We start from the raw sequence: 10,707 nt of genomic DNA, 5'->3' as shown, positions 1-10,707 counted from the left end.
GGACTTGTTGTATCATATTCTTATATAAATAAAGACATTTGTTTTGGTTATTATACTTACTTGTATTGGTGCCAAATAAACTAAGTATAATAGCGTCCTTGAGTAGAAGGTTCTCACCTATATCAATCGGTTAGTTGAACCGATAGTGAGATGATATAGGGAACACTACTCTTAATCATTCCTAGTCAAGTATTAACATTCAGGGACAATGTTAATGCAATAAGACTAGCATGTAGGTCAACTCGATGACTTGATCTCACAAGTCATGGATATAGAGATATCAAGTTGACACATGGGTATGCATTATAGAATGTATACTGAATGACCCGCCATGAGAAAGTATCATGGATCGTTATATGAGTGTCATATACTTTCTCATGTGGCTATTAGTATGACTACTAGTCCTTGGACCTGAAGTCACCATGGTTCCCTACATAAGGAGTTATGTACTTTGGTTTCGTCAAACGTCACCCGTAACTGGGTGGACTATAAAGGCGATTACTGGGTATGTAATGAATTATGCAAAGGGATGTGAGTGAAGTAGATGAGATCTATCCCTCCTATATGACGGGAGAGACATCGATATTCTTGATAGAGTGAGACCACGAAGTGCATGGCTATGCCCAAATGAGTCAATATGAGATATTGAGCTCATTTGATTTAGTGAGTCTACTTGGAGTTCAAGATTTAGATTGGTCAGAGGATGACACGGTCTATGCCTCACATTGATCAATCTAGATGTCTAGGATAGAAGGACACTTGTCATATATTGTGAGGAGTCACAAGGTGGTGTTGGATCTCAACATTCTTGTAACTCGGGTAGTAATGATGTGTTGCTAGATACCGCTCATTACTTATGCTCCTAAATGGGTTTAGGGGCATTGCCAACGTTACAAGAACCTATAGGGTCACACACTAAGGACAATTAGATGGAGATTAAGTTCATATGATGAACCAAGAGGATTAGATTCATGTGATGAATCAAATTGGATTAAGAGTAATCCTAATTGGGCTAATTGAGTTGGACTCAAGTTGATTCATGTGTTCAATGAGTCTAATTTAGATTATGACTCATTGAATCAATTTAATTAAATGAATTAGATTCGTTATATTAAATTGGCTTGAATTAAATGGTTGGATTAGATCAACCATGAGAGAGATTAAGTCAAGTTTGACTTGACTTGAGAGGAAGAGGAAGAGTCAATTTTGACTTGACTTTATGCCACATCATTTGTGACTTGGCATTAAGTGGCCAATGATGATGTGCCACATCATCATAGTTGACACATGTGTGTGCCACCTAATGGAAGTTACAAATTCTCTTTGCTTTAATGTGGCCGGCCACATTAATGAGAGGAGTTACACTTTGTTGTGGCTGGCCACTAAGGGAATGAATTGTATTCATTTTCATTCAAGTGAATTTTGATTCCATCTTCTTCCTCCTAGAGCTCTTTCTTCTTGCTCCCCCAGTCCTCATCTTGCCGAGACCTTCTTGGAGTGCTAGCACACTCTAAGGTTCTCCCTCCATCGAATTGTTCGTGTGGATATGCATAGAGAGTTGTCTACCTTGACAACTTGAGATCCGGCACCTTGGACGAGCGGGATTCGCGAAAGGCACGCATCAAGGGTAAAACTCGTACTCTAATGTAGATCTAGATTTTATAAACTCGTACTCGTAAGTTTTCGAAAGTTTTATTCTTTGCACGGATCCGGTGGCGGGGGTTTCGGGGTTTCTCAGACGCGAAAAAGCGATTTTCGCGGCCCGAAAAACCCAACAGTGGTATCAGAGCCACGTGCGAAGACTTGTACGAGTTTAGTTTATATTTTTATGAAAAATATAGATTCTGTAATTTTAAGTATTTTATGGTTTTATAGGTAATTTTCTCGTAGAAGCGAAGCACAAGTGTTTCGACACTTGTAGGCTTCGACTACCGAGAAGATTTTTCCGAAACGGCAAGGTTTCACCCCAAAATTTTTTGGGACAATGGGCTAAGGCGCTGTAGGATCGCTAAGGAACCCTCGCGATGGTTAGATCGCGGGTAGGGGCGCTGCCCCTGGCCCCGCAAGGGGATTCGTTCCGCGATTGCGCCCGAAAACCGCTAAACGGGACCGCTAGGAAATTTTACTCGTAAAAATTGTAAAAATTAGTATTAAAATTACAAAAAATTATGAAAATTACATAATTTATAATTATGTATAATTTGTGATAGTCATGGCCCAAAAAGACCCAATCTGATTGGATTTGTGTTGTAATTCATATTACGGCCTGCGCGTCGTCATTTGTGTTGTATGTGCTGTATATTTGATACGCGACCTGCGCGTCGTGCCTTTCTCCATTTATTCTTGTTGTAAATTAGTTTAGACTCGAATGTAACTCGAGTTTCAAAATTATAATGTACAAAATTAGAGCCGTGGAAGGTCCACTCAAGATGGAGTTACAAGGAGGGCGCGAGCAACACAAGGTGGTCAAAGGGAGGAGCTTGAGAAGCTGTTGACCCTAGGTTGATCATCCGATCTTCTCATTGGCTTGAGAAGATCGTAGTAGGGTCATGACTAATCACAAATTAATTTAATTAATTTCTTGTGTATATATGATGCATGATTAGTAATTAATTAGTGCCTAACGATTAGATTAGATCTAAATCGTGTACAAGATGCACCCTCTCGATTAGAGTAGATCTCAATCGCATCAACTCTAATGCCTACCGTGTCGTGATACCTATCACTACCTCGATCACATGTGTTGTTGAATCTTCCAAAGCAGACCAACACATATTATCTTGGTAGGGTACTGAGGGACAATCTTGGTCCCGCTTATCAACGCATGGGCGAGTACAAACTCAATTAGATTGAGTATTCCTAGTTAACTCGGTTGGATCGAGTACAACTATAGGCATTCTTCCAACGGTTGGAAAGATAGGACATAAATCACATTTATATTAATTCTTGGGTGTATTAGCCAAAGCTAACTCAAGTTTTAATATAACTGCGGATAATGATCCTATAAACAAGAGTTGCATAGAGATGTAATTGGTAAATCGTTACCTACCGATCATACTAAGTCTTGGGCGATTTAACCAAAGCTAACTCAAGGCGTAATATGATGTGGATCTTGTCCCACATGAATTATAGAATTCAGTGGGAGCATCATTTAGTTAACGGCCTAATTAAATGATTTAAAAGAATATGATATTTATTTTCTGTATTTTTCTGTTGTAGATAACCATGACGTCGAATACGAACACTTTCTCCCTGCGTTCTGTCCTTGAGAAGGACAAGCTCAACGAAGCAAATTTCCTGGACTGGTACAGGAACTTGAGAATAGTTCTCACCCAGGAACGTAAACTGTACGTTCTGGAGTAGCCCATTCCGGAGGCTCCTCCTGCCAATGCCACGCGAGCAGACAAAGATGCTTACAAGAAGCATCAAGATGACGCATTAGATGTGTCCTGTCTAATGCTGGCGACCATGAACTCTGAGCTTCAGAAGCGACACGAGTTGATGGGCGCTTACGATATGGTTGAACATTTTCGTCAACTGTATCAAGGACAAGCGTGACATGAGAGATTTGAGATTTCAAGGGCACTATTTCAGTGCAAGATGTCAGATGGGGCTCCCGTAGGCCCATATGTACTCAAAATGATTGAGTATATAGAAAACCTACAGAGGTTGGGATTCCCGCATTGACCTGATCTTGCAATCCTTGCCGGATAGCTATAGTCAATTCGTTCTAAACTACAATATGAACGAAATTGACAAGCCACTGCCCGAGCTGCTTAGCATGTTAAAAACTGCTGAGTTGAACCTTAAGAAGGCTAAGCCCCACTCTGTTCTGATGGTTCAGAAATACAAGGGCAAGGGCAAGCCCAAAGGCAAAGGAAAGTCCCAAGGCAAGGGCAAAGGCAAGGCACTGAAGCCTAAAGGAGGGGTCGCCAAGGATGCTACCTGCTTCCACTGCGGTCAGACCGGGCACTGGAAGAGGAACTGCAAGGTGTACCTGGAAGATCTTAAGAAGAAGCAAAGTGAGACTTCCACTTCAGGTATATATGTTATAGAAGTCAATCTATCTATTTCTTCATCATGGGTATTAGATACCGGATGTGCATCTCACATTTGTACTAATGTGCAGGCGCTGAGAAATAGCAGGGCATTGGCGAAGGGCGAGGTGGACCTACGCGTAGGCAATGGAGCACGGGTTGCTGCTGTTGCTGTAGGGACTTATTTTCTATCTCTGCCCTCTGGGCTTGTATTAGAGTTGGATGATTGTTGTTATGTGCCTGTATTAACTAAGAACATAATTTCAGTTTCTTATTTGGACAAGAAATGTTTCTCTTTTATTATAAAGAACAAATGTTGTTCTGTTTATTTAAAAGATATGTTCTATTGTAGTGCACCTCTGATGAACAGACTCTACATTCTAGACCTTGACAGCCCTATCTATAACATAAAAACCAAGAGGATCAAGTTAAATGACTTGAATCAAATCTATCTCTGGCACTGTCGCTTAGGTCATATAAATGACAAGCGCTTATCCCAGCTCCAAAAGGATGGTTTACTGGACTCATTTGATTTTGAATCTTATGAGACGTGCGAGTCATGCCTACTAGGCAAGATGACCAAGACTCCCTCTAGTGGGTACAGCGAAAGAGCGACTGATTTGTTAGGACTTATACATAGTGATGTATGTGGCCCTTTCAATATCGCTGCTAGAGGCTGTTATAGATACTTCATCACATTTACTGATGACTTCAGTAGATATGGTTATGTGTACTTGATGACACATAAGTCTGAATCCTTTGAAAAGTTCAAAGAATTCAAGAATGAAGTACATAACCAGCTTGGCAAGAGTATTAAGATACTTCGATCAAATCGAGGTGGAGAATACCTTAGCCATGAGCTTCGTGACTATCTAGCTGAGTGTGAGATTCTATCCCAACTCACTCCTCCTGGAACACCACAGTGGAATGGTGTATCCGAAAGGAGGAATCGTACCCTATTAGATATGGTACGATCTATGATGAGTCACACAGATCTTCCGACATTCCTTCGGGGCTATGCTCTAGATACATCAGCTTTTATACTCAACCGAGTTCCATCCAAGGCCGTAATAAAGACACCATATAGGATATGGACTGGGAGAGATGCCCAGGTGTCTTTTATGAGGATTTGGGGTTGTGAGGCTTACGTTAGACGTTAAGTCTCAGACAAATTAGGACTCAAATCCGACAAGTGCTACTTTATTGGATATCCCAAGGAAACTAAGGGATATTACTTCTACATTCCCAGTTAGCACAAGGTAGTTGTGGCAAAGACTGGGGTCTTTCTAGAAAGGGACTTTGTTTCTAGAAAGACTAGTGGGAGCACGTTCGATCTTGAAGAAGTTCAAGATGCGAACAATAGCACTAAAACCTCGATGAAAGTTGAACTGGAACCATAAAGTGTTGTGGATGATGTTGTTCCACAAGGAGTTGAGGAACAACAACCAGTTCAAGTAGACATACCTCTTCGCAGGTCTGATAGGGTACGTCGTCAGCCTGAGAGATACTCATTTCTCTTGTCTGACTATGATGACGTTGTGCTCATAGAGGATGAGCCTACCACCTATCAGGAAGCTGTGATGAGACCAGATTCCGAGAAATGGCTAGAGGCCATGAGATCCGAGATGGAATCCATGTACACCAACCAAGTATGGACTTTGGTTGATCCACCTAAAGGGGTAAAACCCATTGGGTATAAGCTAAGTGAGTCTTTAAGAGAAAGACTGACATGGATAGACTTATCTATAAGGGTCGCTTGGTAGCTAAAGATTTCAAGCAGATTCATGGTATTGACTATGATGAAACTTTTTCTCCAGTAGCGATGTTTAAGTCTATTCGGATCATGCTTGCTATTGCAGCATACCATGACTATGAGATATGGCAGATGGATGTCAAAATCGCGTTTCTGAATGGAAACCTGCTCGAGGATGTGTACATGACACAACCTGAGGGTTTTCTAGATCAACAACATACTAGCAGAGTATGCAAGCTGCATAGGTCCATTTATGGACTAAAGCAAGCTTCTCGGAGCTGGAATCTTTGATTCAATGATGCAATCAAATAATTTGGTTTCATCAAGAACGAAGATGAGCCTTGTGTCTACAAGAAGGTTGTAGGGGATTTAGTTGTCTTCCTCATATTGTATGTGGATGACATACTACTCATTGGGAAGGACATCCCTTTGCTTCAGTCTGTTAAGACTTGGCTAGGGAGTTTCTTCTCAATGAAGGACTTAGGTGAGACATCCCGCATTCTAGGGATACAGATCTATAGAGATAGATCTAAGAGATTACTTGGCCTAAGTCAGAGTACATATATTGACAAGGTACTCCTTCGGTTTGCCATGCAGAATTCCAAGAAGGGATTTCTGCCGATGTCACATGGCGTGAGTCTTTCGAAGACTCAAGGTCCCTCTTCTAGAGAGGAGAGAGACCGCATGGATCAGATCCCTTATGCCTCAGCCATAGGATCTATCATGTACGCCATGCTATGTACTCGTCCTGATGTCTCGTATGCTTTGAGCTTGACGAGCATATACCAGTCAGATCCAGGTGAAAGTCACTGGATAGCGGTCAAGAATATTCTTAAGTACTTAAGAAGGACTAAAGAATATTTCTTGATATATGGAGGCAATGATGAGCTAGCTGTAAAGGGTTACAGTGATGCCGGCTTCCAGACTGACCAGGATGATTATCGATCGCAGTCAGGGTTCGTATTTTACATAAATGGTGGTGCTGTGAGCTGGAAGAGTTCGAAGCAGGACACAGTAGCTGATTCTACGATAGAGGCCGAGTACATTGTTGCATCAGAGGCAGCAAAGGAGGCAGTTTAGATCCGCAAGTTCATCATTGAACTTGGGGTGGTTCCCAGTATCGCTGACCCTATTGAGCTCTATTGTGACAACAATGGAGCTATAGCACAGGCGAAAGAACCTCGCTCACACCAGCGGACCAAACACATACTACGACGCTTCCATCTCATTCGAGAGATTATCGAGAGAGGAGATGTGAAGATATGCAGAGTACCTATAGAGGCTAACATCGTAGATCCTTTGACCAAGGCTTTGGCACAGAGGAAGCATGATGGTCACACTAGGTCATTGGAGCTTAGAGCCTACACTGATTGACACTAGTGCTAGTGGGAGATTGTTAGTTAGAGCCCTAGAGTCAATCATTTGATGATTGTATTATGGACTTGTTATATCATATTGTTATATAAATAAAGACATTTGTTTTGGTTATTATACTTACTTGTATTGGTGCCAAATAAACTAAGTATAATAGCGTCCTTGAGTAGAAAGTTCTCATATATATCAATCGGTTAGTTGAACCGATAGTGAGATGATATAGGGAACACGACTCTTAATCATTCCTAGTCGAGTATTAACATTCAGGGACAATGTTAATGCAATAAGACTAGCATGTAGGTCAACTCGATGACTTGATCTCACAAGTCATGGATATAGAGATATCAAGTTGACGCATGGGTATACATTGGAGAATGTATACTGAATGACCCGCCATGAGAAAGTATCATGGATCGTTATATGAGTGTCATATACTTTCTCATGTGGCTATTAGTATGACTACTAGTCCTTGGACCTGAAGTCACCATGGTTCTCTAGATAAGGAGTTATATACTTTGGTTTCGTCAAACGTCACCTGTAACTGGGTGGACTATAAAGGCGATTACTGGGTATGTAACGAATTATGCAGAGGGATGTGAGTGATGTAGATGAGATCTATCCCTCCTATATGACGGGAGAGACATCGATATTCTTGATAGAGTGAGACCACGAAGTGCATGGCTATGCCCAAATGAGTCAATATGAGATATTGAGCTCATTTGATTTAGTGAGTCTACTTGGAGTTCAAGATTTAGATTGGTCAGAGGATGACACGGTCTATGCCTCACATTGATCAATCTAGATGTCTAGGATAGAAGGACACTTGTCATATATTGTGAGGAGTCACAATTAATAGTCACAAGGTGATGTTGGATCTCAACATTTTGTAACTTGGGTAGTAATGATGTGTTGCTAGATACCGCTCATTACTTATGCTCCTAAATGGGTTTAGGGGCATTGCCAACGTTACAAGAACCTATAGGGTCACACACTAAGGACAATTAGATGGAGATTAGGTTCATATGATGAACCAAGAGGATTAGATTCATGTGATGAATTAAATTGGATTAAGAGTAATCCTAATTGGGCTAATTGAGTTGGACTCAAGTTGATTCATGTGTTCAATGAGTCTAATTTAGATTATGACTCATTGAATCAATTTAATTAAATGAATTAGATTCGTTATATTAAATTGGCTTGAATTAAATGGTTGGATTAGATCAACCATGAGAGAGATTAAGTCAAGTTTGACTTGACTTGAGAGGAAGAGGAAGAGTCAAGTTTGACTTGACTTTATGCCACATCATTTGTGACTTGGCATTAAGTGGCCAATGATGATGTGTCACATCATCATAGTTGACACATGTGTGTGCCACCTAATGGAAGTTACAAATTCTCTTTGCTTGAATGTGGTCGGCCACATTAATGAGAGGAGTTACACTTTGTTGTGGCTGACCACTAAGGGAATGAATTGTATTCATTTTCATTCAAGTGAATTTTGATTCCATCTTCTTCCTCCTAGAGCTCTCTCTTCTTGCTCCCCCTCTCCTCATCTTGCCGAGACCTTCTTGGAGTGCTAGCACACTCTATGGTTCTCCCTCCATCGAGTTGTTCGTGTGGATACGCATAAAGAGTTGTCTACCTTGACAACTTGAGATCCGGCACCTTGGACAAGCGGGATTCGCGAAAGACACGCATCAAGGGTAAAACTCGTACTCTAATGTAGATCTAGAGTTTATAAACTCGTACTCGTAAGTTTTCGAAAGTTTTATTCTTTGCACGGATCCGGTGGCGGGGGTTTCGGGGTTTCCGCGACGCGAAAAAGCGGTTTTCGCGGTCCGAAAAACCCAACATTAAGTAATATAAATTAATGTCTTTTCAGTTAGTCAATTAAACTTTTCATTTCAATACTTGACTTCCAGGCAGTGGCGAGCCACTAGGCCTTCTTGGTTATTGGATCAACAACCACTTTCTAGACAAAGCCGCATAAAGAAATTAGTTGTTTAATTTCCTTGCTAAAAATGCTAAGTCTAATTTTAAATTTTTTTAAGTTAAACATGTTTTCGGAACCCAATAGAGGTTTCTACCTACAAGGTTAATCAAGTATTTCCTAGGTACATAGGCTTTTGATATTTTTCTAATTTGACTTTGATGAAATCTATAATACCAGTTTAAATCTTTATAATTTCTAAAAGTAGAAATATTTGAACCATGAGACATTTTCAATCTTTCTATTTCTTCTTTTAGTTTTTCATTTTAAATTTTCAATTTATCAAAATCCTCTATAAGACATGATTTTGCTAGAATTCTTTTTGTTTCTAAAATTTCATTTTCTAATTTGGTATTTTTATTTTCTAATTTATACATGGATTTAGCCATAGCCTTAATACCAAAGTAAAGTTGATCAGGAGGTAAGAGACATACCTCACTTACCATATCACACTTGAAGCCTGAATCTCCCCCTGCTTCGCTACTTTCATCTGAGGTCACTCCCCCTTCATTGATGTTGGGTTCTGATTGACTTTGCCCTTCGTAGCTTGCCATCAGTGCTATCCCGACATATTCTTGAATCTCGGACTCAGATGAAGAAGTGTCGTCCCAAGTAGCTTTTAGGTTCTTGTGCTTTTTGGGTGCCTTGACTTTGTCCTTCTTTAGTTCTGGGCAGTCTTCTCTTAGGTGTCCTTCCTTTTGACACTGGTAGCAACGAATCCTTCTTCTATTTCTTGGATTCTTTTTATTCTATATTTCTTTAAACTTATTAGATCTAAAAAACTTTTTAAAGTTTCTTACCATGTATGCTTCCTGATCCTCTTTTGAGTCTGACTCAGGTTAATCCCTTTTGGTTGCGTTTAGTGCGATCATCTGGCTTGATTCCTTTGTTGTTCTTGCACACCTGGTTTCATGTAATTCAAGAGTGGAGAACAATTCTAAAGTACTTACCTCCAGGTCTTTCAAAATATAGTAGGCGTCGACAATTGATGTCCATTCTGAAGTTCTGGGAAACACGTTGAGTGCGTAGCGTATAGTGTCCCGATTTGCTACAACGTTGAGTGCGTAGCGTATAGTAGGCGTCGACCTTGGGGTTCCAACAGCTACAACTTCCATTTCCGTGCACTGCTTTAAAAAGGCTCCGATGATGCTGCAACGTTCCATTGACAACTGGACTTCAACTTTACTTAATTTTCTTTGTTGTTGGTAATTTTCATATATAGTTTTTGTACTTAATTTGTAACCATTCAAACTATTAGTGGATTGCCCAATGAAAGTACTCGACGAGTGCGGAACTTGGAGTAGGAGTCGTCGAAGACTCCGAACCAGGTAAAAAACCACTTGTGTTAGCGCTTGGTTTGTCTTAGCTTCTTCCTTCTTATTTCCTTCTTTTATTATTCCGCCGCGTAACTTCACTTTAATTTGTAGTTTTCAGAAAATGCTATTCATCCCCTCCCCTAGCATATTTACAATCCTACAGATTCACGTCTGGCAGCTAAAGCAACCCGTTGACAACAATCGATTGACAGACAACCTTCACAAGGTTGTTGTCAA

This window comes from Zingiber officinale, chromosome 1B (assembly GCF_018446385.1).
Source record: "Zingiber officinale cultivar Zhangliang chromosome 1B, Zo_v1.1, whole genome shotgun sequence".
NCBI classification, from domain to species: Eukaryota; Viridiplantae; Streptophyta; class Magnoliopsida; order Zingiberales; family Zingiberaceae; genus Zingiber; species Zingiber officinale.
Note: the sequence above shows the minus strand (reverse complement) of the source record.